Here is a 13,708-nt window from a genome sequence, read left to right as displayed (position 1 = left end):
TGTTTATCTTTTGCATTGTATAAATATTGCAACATTTTCTCCATTTAATTTCTTTTAATTAATTATTGAAAGAAAGTGCGCAATTGAAAGTACTACCCCACCTTCGGGAAAGATTGATTTATCTCTTTCGGGACATCCTATATTGCACTGTGCACATTTTATTGTCGCGTTACGGCGCTCGTGAGCCGACTCGCCGATAACGGCGGGCGTTTTAGTTAATGAGCATCCGATACCAATTATTTACGAGCGTCCGCGCGTTCGCCATAGTAATGGCATAGTAATGCAAGGATAGACGACGACTATAACGACGCCGCCGACGACGACGACGAGGACGGTGACGGTGACACGTGCCGACGATACGTTAAGCCCGGAACGGTTACTGTCTCTGCGCCAGTTTTATGTGTCGAATTTGACATGCCGAGCACGTAGGGACTTGCCACTAGCGAAACTGTTCAGTCGGAATTACAATGCGACCGGTGGATGGAGGGCGGACCAGTGAGTTTAAAGAAAATAGGTGGAAAAGAATGACGGACCCCACGCCGGACGGGCCAATCTGTTTTCGCTTCATGTACGATCGTGTTTGTTGAGGACGAGTGGCAACAGAAAGGAACGCAAAATCATTTTATTGGGAAGACTAGCAATCTTATGTGATCTATTATAAAGGAAGAGTGGAGTCACACAGATTCGTCTTATAAGTTTTGATATTTGTAATAATAGCAGATTAGGCGATGAACGTTGACAACCTTAAAAAACTTTATACAACAAATTTTATTAGATATAATCTATTTTTATCGTCAAGAAAGGCGGTATAAATAAATAAATAATGATTAAATAATAAAATAAATAAATAATAATAAATAAATTATTATATTAATAAATAATAATGAATTATTGCGCGTAAATAAAGAAAAACAAATGATCAGGTATATTTTATTTAGCTTATCACACGTAACGTGAGATTATATATACATATATCGATTCGCGCATGGGAGATTGTTTTTCAAAGTCACTAATGGATCTTGTTAAATAATTTTTGAAAGAAAATGTTATAGAATGTAGCGAGCGTGGATATAAGCGCGTAACAGACAGTTGGGTAACAGACATTTTTAGGTGGAAATGTCTACGAAGTGAAATAAAAATAGGATATTCCGCGCTGCATGAAATATTGCGATAAATATACCACCGTGAAAACGTGTGCAAAAGTACTTTTCTACTTACGCGGTTATAAACACGGTTAAGCCCTATATCAAAACCTTTCCTCACAGATAAGCTTGTTACAGGATAACGCATGAAATCTCTGCCATGGCAGTCCACTGTCTCATAATTTGCATAGATGATTTATTTTCAATTATTTTAGTGAGTTATAAATTTCAGTGAATTATAAAACGAATATTTTTTAAGTTTAAATTTTGCAGGACGATATATATGCCACCTTTAACGATGTAAAACGCAAAAAAATAAGTTGATGTTGAAATAGTGATGCATTTACATATTACGTTTCATTTATATGAAAAAGATGCTAATAGAAAAAAAATATTTCCTTCTCGTACGATATAAATGTTTGATTGATATTTCGTTAAAAAATATTGCAAGAATAATTTTATGTAAATTGGATACGTAAACTTAATTCATCATATTTTTTTAAGTATAAACCTATTTATGTAGAAAAAGTTTGTATGCGTTTAACATGAGAGAATTGCATGCTATCCTTGCTAATGAACTTCAAAATAACTTCATTGTAAAATATATCCTCCGTTTATCCTCTTCGCAATTCGCGACTCACGAGTTGGATATATGAGGAAAGATCCGTCAATGACGCATATTTAATGCTAAAGAAGCATATCTCTCTTTTTCATTTGTGATTATAATTTATTTTTTTTCACATGTATATATATATATATATATATATATATATATATATTAAAAACAAAAAGAAAAAAAAACGACTATACAATAAAATGAAAGCAAAGACAAATTTGCTTATATCTTACATAAAATCAATTTCCAGCAAACCTAATAAAACGAAAAATAATAATTTTTTCCCTGAAAATTTTATTAATTTTTACACTTTTTAAATAATTTATTAAATAATAAAATTTCCCTAAGTTATATCATAAGCAAAATTAAGAATAACAATATACATGTTTATTAAAACCTTTACCTTAATTTCTATTGTAATATAAAATGCCATAAAAAGATTTAAAAAATTTGTCTCATTCTTCAACAGCTTATGTAATATTCGTATAAATTTCACATTAAATGACTTGAATCTTTTCTGTGAATCATACCGATAATCTCTTCGCCTCTTTGAACATTTTTCTATATTCGCCTCTGTTTTCCTGTGGCGTTTATGACACACCGTAACGTGTTTAGAAGCTTCCATCGCGCCTGCGAAGAATATAAACCGTCTCATTGCGATCGAGCGGATTCAGTCGTCTGGGAAAAACGGGCGTGCTTTTCGTGCACGCTCCGATCGTATTTACAATCGCACCGGAGAGCAGTCAGACCGTATTTACAATCGAGCGGAAAAGCAGTCCGTGCATTATTACCGAGAAAGTAAAACTAAACTGCCGTCTCTCGCCGCACTCCATTTTGGGCACGATATTCGATATAGATACTCCATTTTTGCTCGGTTTATAGAATATTGCCGTCTGAAAATAGCCACCCTTGTATTTTACGTTAATAGACTTTTACGCTTGTGGCGTCTTTTCGTTCTCCGCGTTTCTCCAGGGATCCATTAGCGAATTTGGAAGCCATTTCTTTAATGGACACAGCTTTTATTATTTATAATATTTTGTATCTCGCGTCATCTTGTTATTATTTCTGATATTTTGGGTGATATATGAGATGGTGAATATATAGGATAAGATAATAAAATTTGTTAAAAATGTAATACGCTTAAATTCGCTGAGTAGGTGACAGGCGTGATCTAAAGCTGGTTCAAGAGAGGTGAATATGAACGAATTCTCTTTTGCAAATCACCGTGACTCGGCGCCGCGTAAGCCACTTTTTCCTGCCGATGTCTGCTTTCCTGAGCGACAGCGACAGGATCGACCTGCGATGGCACGACAATAGCGTCGGCCGGTGCTTGGATCGAAGAATCGTCGGGGTGCACGGTTACACAGGGGATATCTGTCCACACCGCCCGAATATCGCCACCGAAAATTCTTCCCGTCAAATTCTTCGAACGGTTTCAAGTCGCGCTTTCCGTTATTTGATGAAAATTCAACAGGCGATACATGACATGTCGCGACATTTTCGTATCGAATCGAATATTTGAATCGAGATTTGAATCTAGAGACAAGTTCGAGTTATAGAATAACTTCGAGATTTTATATCTGAAGCTAATTTAAAATATTCTCTGCGATTAAATGTCAATTTTAATTATCGTCAATTAAAAATTCATCGAAAGTAATCTAAAAAAAATCGAGATTCCATCGTTACATATAAAATATCGTGTTAGCGATCGAGGATACACCCGGTAGCGACTGGAAATATCCTGTACAGGATACCAAGTCAGTTCCCTTCCTCGGTATATTCCGAACGACTGCGTTTGGCAGCGGTCGACCGAGGCGTTCGAGCGATTCGGTTTATTTTCGGGTCAAGTTTTCGCCCAGCCGCTTCGCAATCAGCCTCCGCATTGTCCCGTAGACAATACATTCACCGCGACGGAATCCCGGCGCGCGTAGGAATCCCGGATGCTATCGTCCTCCCGCGCCCGGTTTGTCGAACGTCATGTTTTCGCCGGAATTTTCGGAAATTCGATTTGGATGCCGGTGCAGCCGGCGTTCGCCGTTTGTAATGCTCCGTCCGTAACGGCTCCAATTTCATTGCGCTCCCATTGTACCTGGGCGAACCGTGAGGCAAATTGTCGCGAAGGGACAAAGTCGTATAACGAGGCGGAATTAAGTAACTCTGCGAACAGGAGTGCCTTTAATTTTTCATCGAACTGACGTCGATCTCGGAATCCTCGGAACCCTCAGTCTGCGTGTGACGGTTTCGCGATGGGACACCCTATACAGGCAGCATACAGTGCAATGGCTTTGGCGCAGAATCAGGCTTCAGTATGTAAGGCACGCGTCCGCATCTGCCTTTATGAGAGCTTTCCGCGATTCCACCATTTCGTCCTCATTCTGGAGCAAGCTTGCAGCACGCGGTTGCGAGGGCGGGTTGCTCGGGGTTTCGGGATTAAGGGCGTCGCCGATCATATTAAGGCCGGAGATATCTCGCCCGCTCCTTATCCGCCGTCGTACGATCCCCATATAAACCCAGGGTTTGTTCCACATAAATTACAGACACTGTCGGCTTCTGGATATACCGGCATTGCACGCGCGCGCGCGCGTCTATGTTGATGTAAATATCGCGGGGTCGTCAACCTGCTAGAGATCCTTCCTCGGAATAGGATAAAGCGGAATATTCCGTTAAGATATCCCGAATACATAATGTAGAATCTAGTGTCGATCATGATCTTGAATCGATCGAATCAAATCTTCGGATCATCTACTAAAAGATTCCATCACCTTTGCTTTTCAAATTTTTTTCGCAAATTTAAATTGTACGAAACATCTGTAAGATTAACAAATGTTATCTCGGACAAGCAACCGCATAATTCGACGCGGCGGGATAAATCCGGTATCCTTACGAGCGAAATGTTTAACTCCGAGTTAAGCGACGTGCTCTCGTTTCTTATCGCGTGCGCTTCAGGGCGCGCGAATCAGATAATATTGCAGTACTTGCAACTCACTCCTCAACATTGTTAAACTCGATACATACTTCTCGGCCGCGCGTATAAACCAACCCTCTCCCTCCTCCGTGTTCCATCCGAGATAATCGCGTTACATGACACGTTACATTCTGCATGCAACTGCGCACGAATGTAAAGTTTCGAGATTCTACGCGGTGCAGGGGTTCTGCAGTTATTTGATCCGCTACGCGGAAGATAGTCAGATCGTGAATATGTCGGCCATACCTTCTCGCTTGCAGCGAACGATGATCCATCGAATGCCTAAACGCTCTCGCAATCCCCATCCATTTTCGTTCTCGACATTTTCGAATTTCGCGACAAGTAAAATGATATTGATTGCCATTGCGTTCGCGAAGGGAAGAGCGAGAGACAATTGAATCTACGGATAATAGATAAATGGCGAGCCAAGTCACTTTGTAGCATCCCGAACAAGCTTTTTCCAACATGAATTCAACTAAAATTATTACGTCAATATTCTATATCAATATTTGCCACACAAGAGTAAAGGAAAGAAAGAGAAAGAAGATTATATAGCTACGCGCACGCGGTACGCTTGATATTGGAAAAGAAAATATCAGTGTTCCGATATATATACGGAATTTAATAATGAATACGAAAATATCAGCATTTTAACAATAATTCTTGTAACGTCAAAATGATGAACCGATGAACTATTATATTTAGAAATATGCGAGAGAAAGAGAAACCGGGGTGATATCGCGTTACATGATATGGTGATATGGTGATATGGTGATATGGTGATATTAATAATTAATAAGTAACGCGATAATACAAAACGAATTATTTAAAAAAGGACACTCTTTGCATCACGATGCATATTTTATCGCGCCTTTGGAATGACGCTTGTAAAATTGGCGAAATTGCGCGTTGCGGCTGTAAAATTTGTTAGGTTGCACGTGATAACCGTTGGAAATTACGAGGCGAAACTTGCACCCTTTTAACTGATACAAACCAAATTCACCGGCGAGATAAATTCTCAGGCTGTAAAAGCGCTGCGAGCACAACGGGAGTTCGTATGCCGAGGATTTACCATTCTGTAAAGAGCCGGCGCGTTTGTTTCATGCGATTTCAAATTACATTATTACGAGAATTGGAGAGAGAGAGAGAGAGAGATAGAGAAGAGAGACGAGGAAATGTCGTCCATGAGAGAACGTAGCGAAATAGAAAGTACAGTATTATACGCATCGTACTCGTCACGATAAAACATCTTGCTTCATGTGCCGCACTTAATTAGAGAAACTTCCAAGATAACATAAATTTTGTACGAACTATCTATGGATTTTGCTGAAGAGACAATAAATAGGAGAAATTTTATTTGTAATTTTATTTATTCATAATTTTACTTTATTAATAATTTAATTATTATACGAATGTTCTCTCTTTCTCCCTCATAAATAATTTAATACGCCAGCAAAATTAACTAGCAAAACTTATAATTGTAATAAGGAGAAATGTTATCTCAATATCTAGTTTTATTATGTAAACTAAGGCGATCGTTAAATTACGAATACACAAATGAATTTCCGAACGGTTACCGCTTTCGCGATAACGGCGATGTCGCACCGAGTATTCGGAGGTTTCTGGCGAGAATCTTCGGCTGCACCGACGGTGCGCATTCAAATCTGAGCCCGAAAACTTTCACGGGAAAGAAACTAATCGAAGTATCAAGTTGATTTAAGCACGGGGCACTCGGAGCCGAAGAGCTCCGGCTTCATGGCAAGTTCGATCTCTCCTCTCTCTCTCTCTCCCTCTCTCTTCTCTCTCCCTCTATCCGTCGTAAATTCGTCCAATCCTTTTGAGTTCGCCTCGAATTAACTCTCCAACGGGAGATTGTCGAACGAGCAACTTTGCGAGTCACTCCCGGAAATCCGGGCACCGGCACAATGGCGCGCTTCCGCATTTCCGGCGATTCATTTTCACGCGGGTAAGGAAAGTCTCTCCTGCTCTTCTCTTTCCGCTCTCCTCGCTCGCGGCGACTCCGAGATTTCCGAGGACGAAGATGAACAGTGCAGCGTCGACCGATGTCGAGGGCGGGAAGGTCGCGCCAATCGCGAGCGATTGGGATTGTTCGCGAGTTACCGAGAACTGCAGTCAAGATTAATGTTAACTTCGCCGTCGAGTTAATAAGTCCGGCACCTATAAATCCCACCAGCTCCCGCCGTCTCTCTCTCTCTCTTTTTCCCCGTGTCTCTTTCCACGATGTTCCCTTTGTGTGCGCGAGGGTGTCTCTTTCTCTCTTTCTATCTTTTCCTCCTTTCAGCCATGGTCCTTGCTACCGGCGCTCCATTACGGACATTTCCTCTCATCCCACGCTTTCACGCCGCCCTGAACCTTCCTCAAGCTTCCTGAAACTCGAAAACTTTCGCGGTGAGAAAAAGCTTCACGTATCAGCGGCCCTCGGCAAGAAGCCTCCGTCGTCCTTTCCAGAATCGTTCTCTGCAGGAATCCGCGCGCTTTTTGTCGCGATTATTTACGTCAAATAGTTTTCCTATTATGGTCTTCTCGCGTCGGCATTTACTCGCTGTGTTGTATTTTATTTGCGTCAAAAGGACTGAACGGGGATGTCACAAAATAGCTAATAATAGGATTATGTCACTCGTGCAATCTGATTTTATAATTCGAAACATTTATTCGAGAGAAAATTATAATATTGTAAACAAAACGTAAATAAACTCATAAATAAATAAATTTATTAAACCTGAGATGAGAGATTTATTGGAAGACATTCGAAATATATTTATAAAATTATTTTTTACCACGAAGAAAACACAATTGTGAAGTGTACATTTTCTCGAGAGTTACGGATCTGTTGCATGAATCTTATACCTACAACGGGACAAGTTCTTATAAAACAAATGCGCGACAAGGGAAGAGGAAATTTAATTTCATCGCGAGAGGCTGGCCGCTGGCGGAAGCCGCGTACGCGATCCGGCACGGTCAGCTTTCACGGTTCCGACGAGCGGAAAGAGTGCGGAAACCGGTCGCTAAGGACGCGGCGCTCCTTGGGAAAGCCTTGTCGAGAGAGCTGACGTTTAATTTAATAAAACCGTCGCGGCCTTTCTTTGCTTTTCCCTCTCTTTCTCGCGCGATCTCACCAAGTTGGGGATGGGGGTGGAAGGAGGGTGGGAAAGGGCAGTTTCCGCGCCATTTCCCGGCAGCGAGACCCGGTCGTCGACATCCCACGGGGAGAGACTACCGTGTAAAATTCCTTCGGAAAAACTGCGCGCACCCGGACCGGGGTGCACCTTGTTAAGAACGTCAAACTTACGGTCGAGAGTTCGCCGGAACTTTGTAATTTCCACCACGTTGATTGACGTTCGCTTTTTCGCGCGTTTTCACGTCTCTTCGGTTGTCGTCGAGCGATATGAAGGACTGCTCGATCTTTGCGAGATGATGCTATCTGTCGGTTCATTTTCAGTATACTATATAGACATATCGAATGTCAATTAATTTCTTATAATTTCTCTAGTGAGTTACTTCTATTGAAACGTCTTGTTATATTGGAAAAGTAGAATTTAAGCGCACGAGTTAATTTTGTACAGCTGATATGGATTGTCATTATTTTTATTAATATATAGTACTATAAAAATTGTTCCAGGTTGTTGCAAATTTTAAGACAGCGCAATTAAAGCGAAGAGATAATAATCTCTCTTTTTTTTCTTTGTGAAATATACATGTGACTTTAAAATATATCTATTCATTAGATCCATTTATATTAGATTCAATTATTTATATATAATCTTTTTCTTTCATTAATTTTTCAAATACATTATCAAACTTATAAAATACTATCGTATTTGTAAATAATAAAATTCGCATTTTTATATACTATATTAAATAGCCGCAGATTAACCAACACTACAGTTAAGTCTGCTCTTAATTATTGTTAATATTATTCGTGCTGAATATATTTCAGCTGTCCCTGGTCTCCGCCCAATCTCTAATGATTATAATTTTGCAGCGAAAATCAGGCGTGGCTCAAAGAATTTATTCTTAATACTGACGTACGATTATGCGACCATTAAGTTTCAGATACCTGCCGCTTGTTCCCGATAGAAGTAGATTGATCGCTTGATCGCGTGACATTAATTCATTATTGCAGAAATTTGCGACCGCTCGAATGAAGACGGTGCTATCGAATAACGTCGAAAGAAATTAATGTTGTATGCCAGTCTATATTTTTTCTTTCGCGCCGTAAAAATTACGTTCTTACATTAATATTCCGCCTGCAAGCGGTGCAAAAATGTTTTCTACTTAACGCCGGATTCTTACAGCTTGATATATCGTCGCTCGTTTTATCGCTCGATTTTTCTCGTTGTGTAATTATCCGTTAACCCATTTCACGGTGCCTTAAATCCCACTTTGTCCTCACCAATCTAAGAACAATCCTCGTCGTACTTTTCGCCCGATAAAGAATTTGAGAATTCAAGTTATCGATATTTAATGTAAAATTTCTGTTCTGACAACAAATTATTGCAAACGCCTAAAGAAATTCATTCGATGTTATTTGTCACACGATGTAAAAATTTTGTAAAATAAAGATAATTGTCTTGAAGGATGATAATTTGTCTTTTGATAGATTTGGAGAGATTTCTGAATAGAAAATCTATCGAGTTAGGAAATTGTAGCGACAGTTTTTATTATTATAATATCCATGATTATTATAATTGTCAAATTTTATGCAATGACATTATATACATTTTTTTGTCGACCTCACCTAAATTATTTGCTTCATTTGATGATATGATTGTGCGAATTGACAGCTAATTTAAAAGAATTAACGATTTGCCAATAATAATAATAGCTTGAAAAATATATATATATATTACTTATGTATTTAAATTTGTCTTACAATTTATTTTACAAATATTCAATAATTCGGACAACAGTATGTCATTGCTCTTCCTCTAATTATAAGATTTACTCTGGGTCAACTGGCGTTTCAGTTATTAAGCAGTAATACGCGGCTAATAACGTCATCGTCAATTATCATCATATCCGACAAGACTAATTGTTGACGGCTTAATGGAATTTCCGAGTAGGCTGCAATCACGGGACTAAATTCGCGCCCTTCGTTCCCATTTTACGACAAGTCTTGCATTATTGCCGTACCATTATTTCATTGATTTGTTACAAGATTGGTCGAACGAAAAGGTATTTTTATACGAAAGACTCGAAAGAGAAAGAAAGTTTCGATATTAGAATGTTGAACAGGGGGAAAAAGGATAACTGCATGCATCTAACATCGAAAGGTCACATAAGAGCTCATTAGCCATTTTACAAGATTGCTTGATAATGGAATTTATTTTTTAAAAACTTTCGACAGATAAAGCAAAGTTCAGATACAGATTATTGTTAATATTATTCGTGCTGAATATATTATATATATTTCAGCTGTCCCTGGTCTCCGCCCAATCTCTAATGATTATAATTTTGCAGTGAAAATCAGGCGTGGCCCAAAGAATTTATTCTTAATAATGTAAATGTAACGACGTACGATTACGCGACTATTAAGTTTCAGATACTTGCCGCTTGAGAGGAATGAATTGTTTGATAAAGGAAATAAGATGCAAGAAAAATGATAAGAAATGCAGCTACTCATTTCATGGTATAATCAATTAAGCTATTCGCAATTATCTCATTATCTCATTAATTCGTTCTGTTGGCATATGTACATGTACATCTCCATTACTCTTATTTGTCGATTAAAGAGAAAGGTAGTTCAGTCACGACCTGGCTTCTCCGCAATTCATCAAAAGGTATCGTGTAATCCGGCGTGTAATCCAGCCCAGTGTCGGCAGCGTTATCACGTGTCGACCATTGTCGGACATCGTTTCCGCACTTTGGCCCCGTTTGTTGCGCTTTATATCACTTAACGCATAGCGTTTCGCGCGCGTAGTTTTTCGCCGAAGACGAAGAATCGACACGTAACGGCATAAGTATATCGCGCACGTGGGCGCAGTTAGAAGAGACGTGTGAGCGCCGAGGGGAAACTTTCTTCATTTTTCGCCCGGGCTCGATCTCGCCCGGAGACGCCCCGGGAGAAGTTTTTCCCTCTGAAATATCGCGGAAATCAATCGCCGGCGCGAGTGGCCGCGATCGCAGTGCTATTTTCCGCACTTTTCCCGACACCCGGGAACAAAGTAATGGGTCAGTTTAGCCGAGTCGCGTCAAGCGCGCTCTACTCGTTGCAGCAACTCGAAAATGGCTTTTGATCTTGTCGGGCGAGACGTTTCTTGTTTTAATCTTGCCATCGTTCTTTCTCGCCTTTTATATATAATATATAATATTATGCTACATCTAATTAAAAGTGTCTGCTTTTTATATTGAATGACGTTTTATTCGTTTTAGGATAAGCACCGCAATAAACAGACTCGCAATCCACGCGATATTGAGTGCAAACAGTTCGATAGATTCGAGGAATATACAAATACACGATAGATCCTTAGGAGTAGATGCTACCAAAGCCGATTAGACTTACTCTCCATCGACCTCATGTACAAAGTGCCTGTTGACTCTTGGAGAGATCTTTTCTTCAAAATCACTCACGTGTTACACGATACTCCTAGCATCCTCTCACAACTTGAGATCTCAAAATTGTATAATAATGCTAACTCGGTCTTCCCTCGATACTCTGCAAATGCGTAATAGATATCTATCGACAGTATCGAGTATCCTCGATCACGATTTTGATCGGGCTGATCAAGGCGGCAACATGCTTATCGGGTTGATCAGCCAATTGTAATACAATCGATTGGGGACGCATGCGGATGTCGATCTATCTCATCCTCGTAACTGGAACACAGGAACGTTACTGACACGTCTACTGATGGGGTCGATTCCACATAGACATAAATGATCTCTCTCGATCCAGACGCAAATTTGCCTCCTCTGCTCAAAGTTCCGGGCAGCTAATTCTACAAATGTTTGCGATTAAATAGCTTCAGCTCCGAGTATACATGTTTAACAATCCTATTGAAAAGAATACAAAAGTTGGATAAATGTTAGTAGGAAAAAAATTTAATAAGTCAAACATTAAAACAAATTTAAAAACGAAAATCCACATCGCGATACAGGTAAATGTCATGTAAATAAACGAAAATATTTTTGCCCGTATACGTGGAATGCAATTTACATTTACGTCGCGCAACGCTCTACAATTTTTATGGAGTGGCATGCGTTTTACCGGTACACGCGATATATAAAGAGATACTCTTGTTTACGGAAAATAAAGTGCACTTACAAAAAATACGATGTGTCCTTATCGCAAAAGTGTTCCTAAAGAGAGAGGAGTAAACATCCCCTTGTATTGTTTATCCTCGTATATCGTAGATAAGACGGGGATGTATGTCTGATACATCTTTTCATAGCGGCCGCAACTTATCGATTTTTTTCCGTGAAATGCGGTAAGATGCAGATACATGTAAATTGCCCTACAAGAACAACCGTTGTACAATATATATTATACGATATATGGTTCAATTTTAATAAGCGCAAATTTTTTTCTTCGATTAATAAAACCTAATTCATCTCTCACTATTATCAAAATTCTTATATATTCTGACCTTTTTTTGACAAAAAATGTTTGAAAAAATGGTACAACAAGAGGATACAATTTCGTACAATACATTGCAGTACATGATAAATTAATTAATAAGCTCAAGTTTTTTTCTTCAATTAATAACGCCTAATTAATCTTGATAATATGATCGTAATCCCATTTTATTGATTCAATTTATTGGAGTAATCACATCTCTCGTTATTATAAAAATTCTTATATATTCTAATATTTTTCTCTTGTGACAAAGAGTGTTTGAAAAAATGATGAAGCAAGTGGATACAATTTTACGCTTCGTTTCTAGTTTATTAGAGTTCTTATTCCATGTAATATTCTCTCCGGAATGCCCTAGCAACTTCATCTACTCAGGCATACAGCGTTCCATGTGCACGTTTCGTTCCCGGATGAGGAAACAGAAGGTCGAGAATACTTCGCCATCATTTCCGATGAGAACTCACGACCCTCTCTCGCGTGCGTCGCTGTCGAATGCAAAAGGGCGACTGAAGAATGGCGTCTACGTGCGCCACGCGTGAAATTCCGTCGCGGGGAAATAGCCCCGACGTACGAGACGAATTATGTTTATGAATCGCGATAAAGTGCGCGAATTACGGGCGCCGCACTTTAAAAACCTGTTCAATCGTTCTAAAATTCATGAAATTATGCGTACACATCGAATATTTATGCACATTTAAATTTAGCCGCGTACAATGCCGCTATTTATCGTGAATTTATCGCGCGCGTTAAGGTCTACCGTTTTTCTCGTTTTTCCCTGCTAAATATTTCGTTTTCCGTTTCCCCTTCTATCTTGTATAATAGAATATTCTGCACTGTAAAGCCGAAAGTTATCGCTGAAATTAAAATGTATCATTAAGAGAGCGTTGTTTATTTTTTCACGCATACATTTGACAAAAACACGATCTTTAATTTGCTCGCGCATAATACGCGTATTATGCGGTATCGTTTTTTCTACACTCAAAAAAATTTCGTTGATATAGGTAGATTTTTAGGTGTCGCAACAAAAATTTACCGCTATTTTTTTATATTTGCTGGAACATTGTTTGTATCATGTAAAATTTATAGCAGTAAATTCTAGTAATAGCCTTTTGGCAAATTCCCAAAAAGGTCCCATTGCCAAATATTAATCACTGCATTGGATAAATATGAGTTTTCATACAGTTAGAATAATATTTGCGAGAATCCATTTTTCTGTGTATCACAAAACAAACTTTATAACAAGTATATATGATTAGCTTTAACATGGATGTAGGCGCCACAGAAAGACTTTCTTTCTAAATTTAACTAATCCTTCCTAAAGTTCAGATTTAAATTTTATCTCTGTCTCTCTCTCTTTCTCATTTAGATTGATTAATTAAAAAAAATATGCG

At 38.9% G+C, this 13,708-nt stretch overlaps 1 protein-coding gene across 8 annotated transcripts in view; it reads left to right on the top strand.

Annotated features, from left to right (window-relative positions):
• Window positions 1-13,708, top strand: part of LOC145974940 (agrin) — a 324,984-nt gene that overhangs the window by 69,623 nt on the left and 241,653 nt on the right. The gene's annotated exons all lie outside the window — the stretch shown is intronic.

This window comes from Camponotus vicinus, unplaced genomic scaffold, assembly GCF_025532165.1.
Source record: "Camponotus vicinus isolate PSW18456_S1 unplaced genomic scaffold, iyCamVici1.0 SCAF_7, whole genome shotgun sequence".
Classification (NCBI taxonomy): domain Eukaryota; kingdom Metazoa; phylum Arthropoda; class Insecta; order Hymenoptera; family Formicidae; genus Camponotus; species Camponotus vicinus.
Note: the sequence above shows the minus strand (reverse complement) of the source record. Positions and strands in the feature narration are given on the sequence as shown.